The sequence below is a fragment of the Cryptomeria japonica genome, chromosome 5 (genome assembly GCF_030272615.1).
Source record: "Cryptomeria japonica chromosome 5, Sugi_1.0, whole genome shotgun sequence".
Taxonomy (NCBI): domain Eukaryota; kingdom Viridiplantae; phylum Streptophyta; class Pinopsida; order Cupressales; family Cupressaceae; genus Cryptomeria; species Cryptomeria japonica.
The window spans coordinates 182,671,463-182,685,783 of NC_081409.1; positions in this window are offsets into that span (position 1 = coordinate 182,671,463).

Below are 14,321 nucleotides of genomic sequence, written 5' to 3' on the forward strand. Positions count from 1 at the left end.
ATGGTATGGGGTACAAGATTGATGGAACATTGTTTAGGGTAGATAGGGTTGAGGGTAGTGGTTGTATTGATACTCGGGACACCATATGACCCCTAACAACACCATATCATGTCCTAAGGGGTCATATGGTGTCGTGAAGGGTCATATGGTGTCCTAATGGGAAATATGGTCTTCTAAGACCCCTTAGGACACCATATGACCCATAACAACACCATATAACCCCTTAGGACACCATATGACCCCTAACAACACCATATAACCCCTTAGGACACCATATGACCCTTAACAACGCCATATCATGCCCTAAGGGGTCATATTGTGTCGTTAAGGGTCATATGGTGTCCTAAGGGGAAATATGGTCTTCTATGACCCCTTAGGACACCATATGACCCCTAATGACACCATATGGTGTACTAAAGCGTCCTAGTGTTTTATGACCCCTTAAAACACTATATGACCCCTAATGACACCATATGGTGTCCAAAGGGGTCATATGGTTTCCTAAGGGGTCATATGATGTCCTAAGGGGTCATATGGTGTTCTATGACCCCTTAGGACACTATATGACCCCTAATGACACTATATGATGTCCTAAGGGGTCATATGGTATCCTATGGGGTTATATGGTGTTCTATAACCCCTCAGGACACCATATGACCCCTAACGAAACCAAATGGTGTCCTAAGGGGTCAGATGGTGTCCTAAGGGATCATATGGTGTTCTATAACCCCTTAGGACACCATATGTCCCCTAATGTCACCATATGGTGTCCTAAGGGGTCATATGGTGTTCTATGACCCTTTACGACACCATATGACCCCATACAACACCATATGGTGTCCTAAGGGGTCATATGATGTTCTATGACCCCTTAGTACACCATATGACCCCTAATGACAACATATGGTGTCCTAAGGGGTCATATGGTGTTCTATGACCCCTTAGGCCACTAGATGAGCCCTCAAGATAGCATATGACCCCTAAAAACACCATATGGTGTCCTAAGGGGTCATATGGTGTTCTATGTCCCCTTAGGACACCATATGACCTCATACGACACCATATGACCCCTCGTGACACCATATGGTGTCCTAAGGGGTCATATGGTGTCCTAAGAGGTCATAGAATATCATATGGCTCCTTAGGACACCATATGACCCCTAGCGACATCAAATGACCCCTTAAAACACCATATGGTGTCCTTAGGGGTCATATGGTCATGACCCCTTAGGACACCATATAGTGTCCTTTGGGGTAATATGGTCTCCTAAGGGGTCAGATGGTGTTGTAAGGGGTCATTAAACACCATATAACCGCTTAGGATACCGTATGATCCCTTAGGACACCATATGACTCCTAACGACACTATATGGTGTCATTAGGGGTCACATGGTGTCCTAATGGGTCATAGAATACCATATAACCCCTTAGGACACCATATGAGCCCTAACGACATCATATGACATGTCCTAAGGGGTCATATGGTGTCTTAAGAGGTCATATGGTGTCTTAAGGGGTCATAGAACACCATATGACCCCTAAGGACACCATATGACCCCTTAGGACACCATATGGTGTTGTTAGGGGTCATATGGTGTCCTAAGGGGTCATAGAACACCATATGACCTCTTAGGACACAATATGACCCCTAACGACACCATATGACCTCGAACAACACCATATGGTGTCCTTAGGGGTCATATGGTATCCTAAGGGGTCATAGAACACCATATGATTCCTTAGGACACCATATGACCCCTAACAACATTAGATGACCCCTTAGGACACCGTATTGTGTTGTTAGGGGTCATATGGTGTCCTAAGGGGTCATAGCACACCATATGACCCCTTAGGACACCATATGACCCCTAAAAACACTATATGACCCCTTAGGACACCATATAGTGTCCTTAGGGGTCATATAGTCTCCTAAGGGGTCAAATGGTGTCCTAAGGGGTCATAAAACACCATATAACCCCTCAGGACATCGTATGATCCCTTAGGACACAATATGACCCCTAACAAAACTATATGGTGTCGTTAGGGGTCGTATAGTGTCCTAATGGGTCATAGAATACCATATGACCCTTTAGGACACCATATGCCCTCTAACAACACCATATGACATGTCCTAAGAGTTCATATGGTGTCTTAAGGTGCATAGTACACCATATGACCTCTAAGGACACCATATGACCCCTAAGGACACCATATGACCCCTAAGGACACAATATGACCCCTTAGGATACCATATGGTGTCGTTAGGGGTCATATGGTGTCCTAAGGGGTCATAGAACACCATATGTCCCCTTAGGACACAATATGACCCCTAACAACACCATATGACCCCTAACGACACTATATGAGCCCTCAGGACACAATATGGTGGTCTTAGGGGTCATATGGTGTCCTAAGGGGTCATAGAACACCATATGACCCCTTATGACACCATATGACCCCTTAGGACATCATATGACCCCTTAGGACACCATATGACCCCTAATGACACCATATGGTGTTGTTAGGGGTCATATGGTGTCCTAAGGAGTCATATGGCATCCTAATGGGTCATAGAACACCATATGACCCCTAAAGACACCATATGACCCCTTACGACACCATACAACCCCTAGCAACACCATATGGTGTCCCAAGGGGTCATATGGTGTCCCGAGGTGTCACATGGTATTCTATGACCCCCTAAGACACCATATGACCCCTTTTAACATCCTAGTACATGACATGACCACTTGTAACACCATATGGCTCCTCAAGACACAATATGGTGTCATTAATGGTCATATGGTGTCCTAAGGGGTCATATGGTATTCTATGACCCATTAGGACACCATATGACCCCTTAGGACACCATATGACCCCTAACGACACCATATGACCCCTTTTGACACCATATGAACCCTAATGACACCATATGGTGTCATTAGGAGTCATATGGTGTCATAAGGGGTCATATGATGTCATAAGGGGTCATAGAACATCATATGACCCCTTAGGACACTATATGGTATCATTAGGGGTCATATGGTGTCATTAGGGGTTATATGGTGTCCTAAGGGGTCATATGATGTCCTTAGGAGTCATAAAACACCAAATGACCCCTTAGGACACCATATGATCCCATAGGACACCATATGGTGTCGTTAGGGCTCATATGGTGTCCTAAGTGATCATATGGTATCCTAAGGGGTCATAGAACACCATATGACCCCTTAGGACACCATATGATCCCTTAGAACACCATATGACCCCTAACAACACTATACGACCCCTTAGGACACCATATGACTTGTAACGACACCATATGTTGTCCTAAGAGGTCATATGGTGTCGTAAGATAGATAGTGATGGTTTCCTAAGGGTTCACATGGACCACCATGCTTCTACACATACCCAGATGGGTTATATAGAGATATAAGATACCTTGATGGGGAGAGAGGCGTGAGAGACCTAGGTAGGGTGAGAGAGATAGAGAGCATTGAGAGAGATGGAAGGGGATAGAGAGAGGTTGGTAATGAGATATGGATGGAGACGTAGAGAGGTGGAGAGGGAATGAGGGAGAAACCTAGAGAGGGGTAGAGAGGGTGTGATGGAAAGATGATGATGTAGATGGTAAAGAGAGAATACAAATTAGTAGGGAAGGGAGAGAGAGATGGGGATAAGGAGGGAGAGGGAGATAGAGAGGGAGAGGGGAAGAAAAGAATGGAGATGCCTATAAATGGGAGGGAGGGATAGGAGGAGAGATGAAAGAATAAAGAGAGAGAAGAGTATGAGGGGATTGAGGGAGAGGTAAACATGGAGGGACTAAAAGGCCTAGGGAAGGAGAAGATAGAGAGGTGGGGGGAAGAGAGAAGAGGAGGAGAGAGTTCAAAACAGAGGGGAAGAGAGAGGGAGAGAACTAGAGAGGGGACAAATATATAGGTGAGAGAACTATATTGGGAAAGAGAGATGAGAGACCTAGATGACAAGAGAGATGAATGAGATAGATAGAGGAGGGGAGAGAGAGGTGAATAATGAGACATGATTTAGAGGTAGATAGGTGGAGAAGAAGGAAGTGATAAAACTAGAGAGGTGATAGAGAGTTGATGACCTAGAATGTAGAGAGAGATAGAGATAATAAAAGAGGAAGAGAGAATAAAAAAGTGGGGGAGTGAGATATATATGGGGGTATGTATGGATGGGGAGGTAGAGATGGAGAGGGGAAGAAAGGAAGGGAGAGACCTAGATTGGGGAGGGAGAGAGAAGAGAAGAGATAGAAGAACAAAGAGAGGAGTAAGAGGGGATGGATGGAAAGGTTGACATAGAGGGAGTGAGAGACCTATTGAAGGAGGAGATAAAGAGGTTAGGGGAGGAAGAGAAAAGGAGGGAGTTCATAAAGGGAAAGGGTTAAGGAGGAGGGAGAGAGAGGTAGAGAGGAACAAAGAGAACTATAGAGGGTGCATATAGATAGGTGAGAGACTTAGATGGCCAGAGAGGATTGAGATAGATATAGGGGATAAAGAGAGGTGGGTAACAAGACCTATATGTAGAGGTAGATAGGTGGAGAGGAAGGGAGGGAGAAACCTAGAGAGGGGAGAGAGGGTGGGATGGAGAGGTAATGACCTAGAAAATGAAGATAGATAATAAGAGAGGAAGATAGAAGACAAGAGAGTGGGAGAGGGAGATAGAGAGGGAGAGATGAAGAAAGGAAGGTAGAGACCTGGAGAGGGGAGGGAGGGAGAATAGAAGAGATAGAATAACAAAGAGATTAGTAAGAGGAGATGGATAGAGAGGTAGACATGGAGGGAGTGAGAGACCTAGAGAATGAGGAGATAGATAGGTTTGGAGAGAGAGAGAGAAGAGAGGGAGAGAATTCATAAATAGATAGAGGTAAGGAGAAGGGAGAGAAAGGTGGAGAGGGAGGGAGAAAACTAAAGGGTGGACAATTAGATAAGTGATAAACCTAGATGGGGAGAGAAAGGTGGGTGATAATATAGGGAGGGAGGGACAACCCTATATATGGGGAGAGAGAGGATAAAAGGGATAGGTAGTGACCAAGAGAAAGGAGTGGGAGGGGAGAGAAACAATAAGAGAGTGAGAGAGAAGAGAGGGAGAGAGTCAAGGATATAGAAGTGAGAGAGACAAGAGAGGGAGAGAGATAGGTCTAGAGTTTGGGGAAGATAAAGAGAGTGAGATACATAGCTAAAGAATGCTAATAGGAGCATGTTGATTATTGAAATTTGATTGTGTCTGAAATTTTATATGATCCTCTAAAAACTAGAATCGACATTATAAGTCCTATAGAGCTATACTTAAATGTTATATTTCATGTACATATTCTCCTTTGGGGGTGGATATAACTTGTGCCCAGATTGGAAAATCTACACACTCACAAAGCCTTCACATTGGACAATGCAGAACATTTGGCACACGCCAAATTTAGCGCTCACCAAATGCAAAAAAATGACTTTTCACATTTGGCGAGTGCCAAATTTGGCATGTGCCAAATGTGAAAATTCAAAATCTTGCATTTGGCGAGCGTCAAATAGGGTGAGTGCCATATTTGGCACTTGCCAAATGGTTTGCTTGGGAGAATACCAACCCTTTGGGTTGGATTTGCCTTGGGCATCCAACCCATAGGTTTGGACGACCTTTTCATGCTAATGATGCATTTTTATGAAAAGATAAAAAGTGGCACCTTTTTGGTACCACAACTTGGTGTGCACTTACCCATGTGGCTAATTATTGTACATGTAAATATCTCGCATCTATAATAATATAAATATTTTAACATATCTTCCTTTTTCTATACCAATTCTTTCAATGACTCCTAACTCTATATTTAAGTGCTCGAGAGACTATGATCTTATAAAGAAAATTTGAGTTATTATCACTAAGATCTTTCTCTGGTAAATTATTCAAACTTCTCCTATATATCATGGTATTCTTTGAGAGGCTCTACAAAATATCCTTGTGCCTTCTTCTACTAGAATGAATAATATAAATGACTGACAAAATGTATTCATTTTGATGCTTTTGATATTATATTCTATTAGTATGAGATTCCTCCTATTGAAGTACAAAGTCAATCCAATACTCTTATGCTAACAATTGGTATTAATAATGTAGGTATCAAATGCACTCCCATCAAGATCCTAGATTAGGTCTCAATGTTTGTGATGTTGATAATTTGTTACGTTACATTCAATACAATCCTTCTTCACTTATTGCTCCATCTCTCTCTATTTGTAGGTTTGATAATGTTGGTCGACAAGATCTTGGAATGGTAGTTCTACCTTTGAGATTGGACCTATTACTCTACCTATCTAGGTATATGATATAATGCCATGTACTTTATCATATAATCATCTTCTAAGTTGATCATGGATGCATGTTATGGGTGTAGTCCCATCTACCTTACATCAATATATTAAATTTGTCTATAATAATCAAGCTCATATAATATGAGATGAACTTGATCCCTTTTAGTATTATCAAAAGACTAATCTTGGTTATTAATTGAATTCTCCCATTCTTCACACTTTGATTCCTTCTTAATTTTGAAAGCCTGTTACACCACCATTAACTCCTATTCTTGATGATGGTGCTAACTTTCTTTCTTCACCAATTCCTAATGCATGTCTTGGTGATGTTTGGGGTTTATTGGACCTTACACCATCTTTAGTTGGAGAATAGAAAGTTAACCCAACTCAATTTAACAGTAAAAAAGTCTTTTTTAGCAACCTTTGATCGTATAGAAGTTATAATTTCTTTTACTTCCGATAGTTCTAATAATGAAAACCACACTTAGAGAAATTTTACAAGGCAAATAATTGAGATGTTTATATTGGGTGGAAAGGCATGCTAGGATAAACAACTTCAAAAGTTTGAAACTTTGAAAATAGTAACAAATTTAAGGAAATGACCTAAACGAACCCAACACTTGATTTTTTTTGGATTTTTGTAGACTTTGACATGTGATAAGCATATAAGGGAGGACATGGGGTAGCACATGGACAATGTTTTGACAAAGAGAAAATCCACTTAGACTCTCACAAATCAATTATAAATGGTAGGCTGAACAAGGAAACTATAACAAAGTGGGAGAGGACTTAATTTTTTTAATTTTGAGGAATGTGATATAGGGCTCCGACAATACCTAATAAAGATTTATATAACAATGAGTTAGTCGCTAGTTTTGACAACCATATTCAGAGCTCTTTGTATTCAGTGGTTTTCTTGATGCATCTTTGAACTTCTTTGTATTCTCTTGCACATGTTGGATTATTTTATAGGCATTGTTAGTTGATTTTTTGACTTTGTGATTCTTGTTATGATATTTTTTTGAGTTATATGCTTCTTTATTATATATTATTTTATCATTGTAAGGAGTTCAAGAACCTTTCAAAATCCCTCTTTTATATCTTTATCAAAATATAAACTTCAACACCTTGTCTCAACATGAACCAATAAAATAACTTGATTCCTACAATAGAAACTATCCAACCATCAAGATGCATCATTTACATCCATGGTCCATACATCCATATTTATTAGAAATTTAATTGTTCTTAAAAAAAATCCATTTGTACAAAAAAAAATACAGATTTCTGAATTTTTTTAACTTATAGTCAATAATTTTGTTTAATATCGAAATTTCATTAGACCCTATATAACTACTGACCCCTCTCCCTAGCAGGTACTACCTACTAAGATTCTTGAGCTGGGGATCGAAGATTGGAGCCTTACAAGAGAAAAAATTGACTGCGAGTTAAAATTTCTGAGAAACGGATTTGTTTCTGATAAGTGTGGATGCCCATTCAGAGTATTTCGTACGACTACTGCTGCACAAATACAAATACAGATAAATAAATATAGTTGTCGTATATTGTTACTTATTTCCAATGACAAATAAATATATATATATATATAGTTGTACTATATTGTTACTTATTTCCAATTTTAAGCCACTTTCTCCTTTAGATAAATTTCAAAGTTCATCTGCTTGTTTCAATTTTTGTCTATAGTCAATAGAAATTTTGCTACCATTAGTGAGCTTTAATAGGCTAACAATGAACAATGTGGTAATCTTTTTGGGATTAAAACAGTTTTTTTTTCCAGCCATAATAGAATTTACAGTTTGGAAGGGTAGGATTAGTGGATAATCTACAATTTTATGCTTATTCTTATATTATTTTTATAAACAATACTTACTAACATTAAGTTTTTTTTAAACTGATTTGTTATAATAATTTTTAATAGGGGCTTTTAATTTCAAGTTCATTGATGAAAGAAATGGATTCAATGCAAGAACATATCAGAAAGTGAAACCTACAAGTGGATATCATCTTGAAGATGCCTCAAATGTATTCAACTTTATTGTCCCATGTTCTCTTTATGATTTTGTTTACTAACGTTTCAAAGAATACAATGTAATTTTGTATTAGAAAATACATCTCTACTTACAATAACCTTAGAATTTATCAAGGATAACTACGAAAATCATGTCTATACTAAATTTGAAAATCATATATCTCATAATATGATAGGTTGCACAATAGAACATAGAGAAAAACTCATTTGCTTTGATGTGGATGGATGATGATATTGCAACGATAAGATTGATATTCTCAAATATTAAGATAAGTCACACATCTCTTTCTGCTTATGATACAACTTGGGCAGCCATGGTCCCTTCTTTAGAAAATTCACAATTACCACAATTTCCCCAATGTCTTTTATGGATAATGGAGAATCAACTTTGGGATGGATCTTGGGGATTATTAGACTTGACTTGTATTAAGGACCGCCTCTCTCACACTTTGGCATGCCTTATAGCACTTAGAACATGGAATGTTGGCTCTGAAAATGTGGAAATGGGTAAGACCTCTTTCTCCTTAATCAACTTTGACCCCGGTAAACCATATCCTTTTTATCTGTCAGTTGAAATCCATTTGGTAACTCAATGTAGACTTCTTCCAACTCACCATTAAGAAAGGTTGATTTGACATCCATATGATAAACCTTGAAATCTTTATGAGCAGCATAAGCAAGAAATAATCTAATATCTTCAATTCTAGATACCGGAGCAAAAGTCTCCTCATAATCAATTCCTTCCACATGTGAATAACCTTTACAAACAAGTCTAGCTTATTTTCGAACAACTTCATCCTATTCATTCAACTTATTCTGGAATACCCATTTAGTTCCAATTACATTTGTATCCTTAGGTCTAGGAACAAGAATCCATGTATTATTTTTCTCAATCTGATTCAATTCTTCTTCCATAGCTTTAATCCAATTTTCATCTTTACATGCTTCATAAAATTTTTTAGGTTCAATCTTAGAAATCAAACAAAATTCTTCAGCAAGTCTTCTCCTAGTCATCACACCTTTATTCTTATCACCAATGAACTTATTTTCTAAATGATTCAACCTGACATACTTGGGAGTTTTAGGATTTTCTTGAATTTCAGGCTCTTTAACTTCACAAGAATTTGCACCTTTCTCTTCATTCATTGACTTTTTTGGATCAATCTGAACTTGACTTTGGGTCTGCACTTGTTTTACTTTATCTGAACTGGCATCTTGATCATCAAAATCATATCCGCAAGATTTGATCTGCCTTACATTACCTTCATCAACCTTCACATTAGCACTTTCAACTATCTTTCTCAATCTTTTATTGTAACACCGGTAGGCCTTACTTCTAGTAGAATAACAAAGAAAACTTCCTTCATCACATCTACCATCAAAATTTCCAAGATCTTCATCTCTTTTGATATAGCATTTACTACCAAAAATTCTGAAATATCTAATGGTAGGGGCATGACCAAACCATAACTCATAAGGAGTCTTACCAATATCAGCTTTCACATTTAACCGGGTAAAAATGTATGTTGCAGTACTCACAACTTCTCTCCAATGCACATGCAGAACATTTCCTTCAATCATCACGGTTCTAGTAGCCTCTTGAACTGTTCTATTCTTTCTCTCTACAACACCATTCTGCTGGGGTGTCCTAGGAGCAGATAACCATCTCTTAAATCCATGCTCTTCACAATATGCATCAAACTCACAAGAAATGAATTCTCCACCTCTGTCAGATCTCAAACACTTCAGCTTCAATCCAGTATCAATTTCAACTCTATCTTTGAAAATCGTGAACTTCTCCAATGCTCCAGACTTCTCCCTTAATAAGGTAACCCACATAATTCTTGAATAATCATCAATCAACAACATGAAATACCTATCACCCTGCAAGCTTCTCACTCTAGAAGGACCACACAGATCAGTATGTACAAAATCCACATTCCATTAGAATTATACTATTTGCACTTATAAGTAACTCTTGTCTGCTTCCCTAATTGGAATTCCTTACATATCAGATTATAAGGCTTTAGTAACTCCGGTAGATCTCTCACTACTTGAGTAGAACTTATGTTAACCATGCAATCAAAATTTACATGACTTATTCTTCTACCATAACCAACTTTCATCAATTTGAGCAATCAAACAACTTTTACCATCGACATTCAAGTGAAAAATATTACCTTTAGTCTTTGTACTTGATGAAATCTCAATTCCAGAGCTACTCAAGATCTCACATTTTCCATTCTTGAATTGCAAGTTATATCCATTATCAACCATTTGACCAACACTCAAAAGGTTATGCTTTAAACCTTCAACATATAGCACATCATCAATATTGTGTTTACCATCAAGCTAAATAGAACCTCTACCACAAATTACACAAGCTTTGTTATCACCAAATCTTACTATACCACCATCATACTTTTCCAAATTTACAAATTCTCTTATCACCTATCATATAATGAGAACAACCATTCTCAATTACCCATTCATCTTTCTCCTCAACTTTAACAACCAAAGCTTTCTCCTCATTAATATAGCTTGTAGAATCTATAGTTACATGATAATATTCCTTGATATCAATGAAAACAAATTCATCTCCTGAATTTCCTTTATCCGACTCATTATTTGTCACACCTTCATCAACAACATAATAACACTTCTTCTGATATTTAGGCTTATATGGCTTAAATTGCTTCTTAGGATTTCTATCTCTTTCCAAACACCTTGATGCAAAATGTCCTATCTTATTACATAAAAAACATTTAAGTGGTAACTTTCCTTCATACTTATCGACACCTTTAGGAAATATTCTCAAAATAAGTGCAACAAGCTCCTGAATCTCTCTTTCTTCATCTTTCATCTCTTTCTCATACCTGGATACTCTTGTAGACCTTTCTCCTAGATCATATCTCTACTTCCCAGAAATAGTAGCTTTGAATGTAGATTCAATCTTAGGAAGAGAGTCTCCAAACTCACTCAACTCAAAAGAAGCAAGTTTACCAATCAACATGTCTCTTGTCACATTTGTCACCGTCCAGATCTCATTCATAGCAGTAGCTTTATGTTTGTAAGGAGGAGGCAAGGATCTCAACACTTTAGCAACAATCTCAAATTCTTCTAATACTCCACCGGCACATCTGATTCCAGACACAAGCTCATTCACTTTATGCATAGAAGAAGTAATGTTCTCATATTCACTCATCTTCAAGTTCTCATATTTACCCTTCAAGCTCTACAACTTAGCAATCTTTACATGACTATCACCTTCATGCAAGGTCTCCAATTTTATCCAAATTTCAAGAGCAGTCTTTAAGTCCATCACATTAGTCATCTCAGAAGCAGACAAGGCACTTAGCAATGCTTCCTTAGCTCTAATATTGAATTTTGCTTCCTTTATCTCATTCGGAGTAGTAGGACCATTATGAGGAACATTATATACATTCATAATAATCTTCTAGTACTCTTCTCCAATGCATCTCAAATGAAATTGCATCCGGCTTTTCCAGAGAGTGTAGTTCGTTCCATCAAATCTCAGACTATCCTTCTTGAAGGAAATGGTCGCCATCCCAGATCTCCTCAAGAGATCAAGGTTCTTCCGAAGGATCTAGCTCTGATACCAATTGTTGGAAACAATGCAGCAAACTGAGAGGGGAGGTGAATTAGTTTCTCAAAAACTCATTGCAACTTCAACCACAAATCAGATCTGATAATTAACAGTTTAAAGCATGAAACAACACCACATCAATAACACACATAACACCAAGGTTTTTGACATGGAAAACCTAGTTAAGGGAAAAACCATGGTGGGATTCAGACCCACAATATTAATATACTCTGTTAGAAGTATAAAAATATAACATAAGGGAAATGCACATGCATTCGGGCACACTACCTAGAGCTCACTGCTCAAACAAGAAACTCAGAGAGGGATACAACCCTTAGGGAAGTCTCACTGACTTACAAAAGTATTTAGACAACAATCTAGATTACATGAACTGTGAAAATAGAACCGCCATACGCATGGGTACAGTTTCGGTTATGCTAATTGTCAAATCTTTTATGAAATGCACTTCTTCGTACAACTTCCCTGCTACTGAATGATTGATACAATATTCTCACATAGAATGATTCCTCTAAATGATTATTATATTTATTTATACTAGACATCAACCCATGAAATATAGGTCGGCTATACCCCCAACATAAATAACAAAATAATAACCTCATGCACTATAAAAATACATGCAGACCAAAACAATGTTGGTTAAGACATAGTCTAGACCTAAACAACCACCGCAAATATCAAACACCTCCAAGAATTATGGCTTGATCATCCACAACACACTACAACATCATGAATGCCACATAATATGAAGAACATCACTAGACAAAAAAATCTTCAATAACGCACACGACAATCAATGTGGGCGGACAATATGCATAGAACATGATCTATAAACATTCACAAGCAACGTGAATTGCACCACAACAACCGCAACAACTCAGATTACTAGAATCATCATCATCTCTCTACCAGAGCTCATGAGCACGAACATAACTGACTGTCAACCTAAAATATTTTCTTGTGGATTTCCAAATCATGAACCAATTGAACTGAGGACACACATCAACATCTAGAATACATCCCACACATCCACAACCAAAGATATTATAATTCTGGAGCAATATGAAGCACAAACCAGAATGCTGAATAACATGAACAACTGAATAAAATCCACAATACTAGACTACATAAATTGATCAAAACATCATGCAGACCTCTGCAAATGGGAATGACCCATCTATAGAAAACATACCAAAAACCCTTTAATCTGCATTAACTCATCTGCAACACACAGGCTAAACCAACTCATTCAATCTGACTGCAACACTGGAATACACAAGAGAATATGTTGACATCAATAACACCACATCATTCCAACAAACTTCTCAACAATATCCAACATTAAAAACATTGGAAAAACTGTACAAAGCTGAAAATCCAAAAACATCACAAAAACCAATTGAAAACATTGCAATAAACTGGTTCTTGTTCACACAAACATTTGATTAGATAAAAAAATAAATCGAGCCTACAAATCAAATACTCAAATAAGACAACCTATCAATTAGTCCATCCACTGTTAAATGTGTGGGCTAAACATCACACAAACCTCTTAACTAGGATGCATCCTTCCTTCAAAACAAGACATGATGACACATCTTTTGGCAAGAAGATTCTTTGATTATTCGACTGTTGATAGTACTTTTGTCTTTTACTAATTTATATTGAATGTTCCTATGGTACTCAAGGATATCCAAAAGTGTTTAAAGTGGCGAGGAAGGTTCATGGTATCTTTTCTTTGTTTTCTGTCTGTGGATTGTTCCAATGAAGTTCTGGCACAAATACTAATGGTGTATATGTGGGAAGTTCATAAAGCTAAGAGATCCTATGCTACTCAAGGATATCCAAAAGTGATTAGAGTGGCTAGGATGGTTCATTTTATCTTTTCTTTGTTTTCTATTTGCGGATTGCTCCAATGAAGTTATGGGGTAAAAACTTATGGTCTCTACGTGGGAAGTTCATAAAGCTACGAGATCCTATGAAAAAATACATAGTCATGGATCACTATGGCTTATTGACTATAATGTATACCTCGAACATCAGTATGTGAACCAGAATGGAGGGGAATATTCCTTATCTATAATTTATTTGTTTACAGGTGTAACGCTCAACCTTGGTTTCCAATACCTCAGTCATGATCAGTACCAAATAAGCCCAATGATGAAAGAAAGCACTATGAAAAGCACAAGATCCATCCATAAATTCATATTGTTGCATATCACTCATACATAGTCACGACAATTGATACTTTATTTTGATCCTCTTCCATAGGAATGCGTACCAGGTCCTCCATACCTTCTATCTAACATTGACCCCCCCTCAC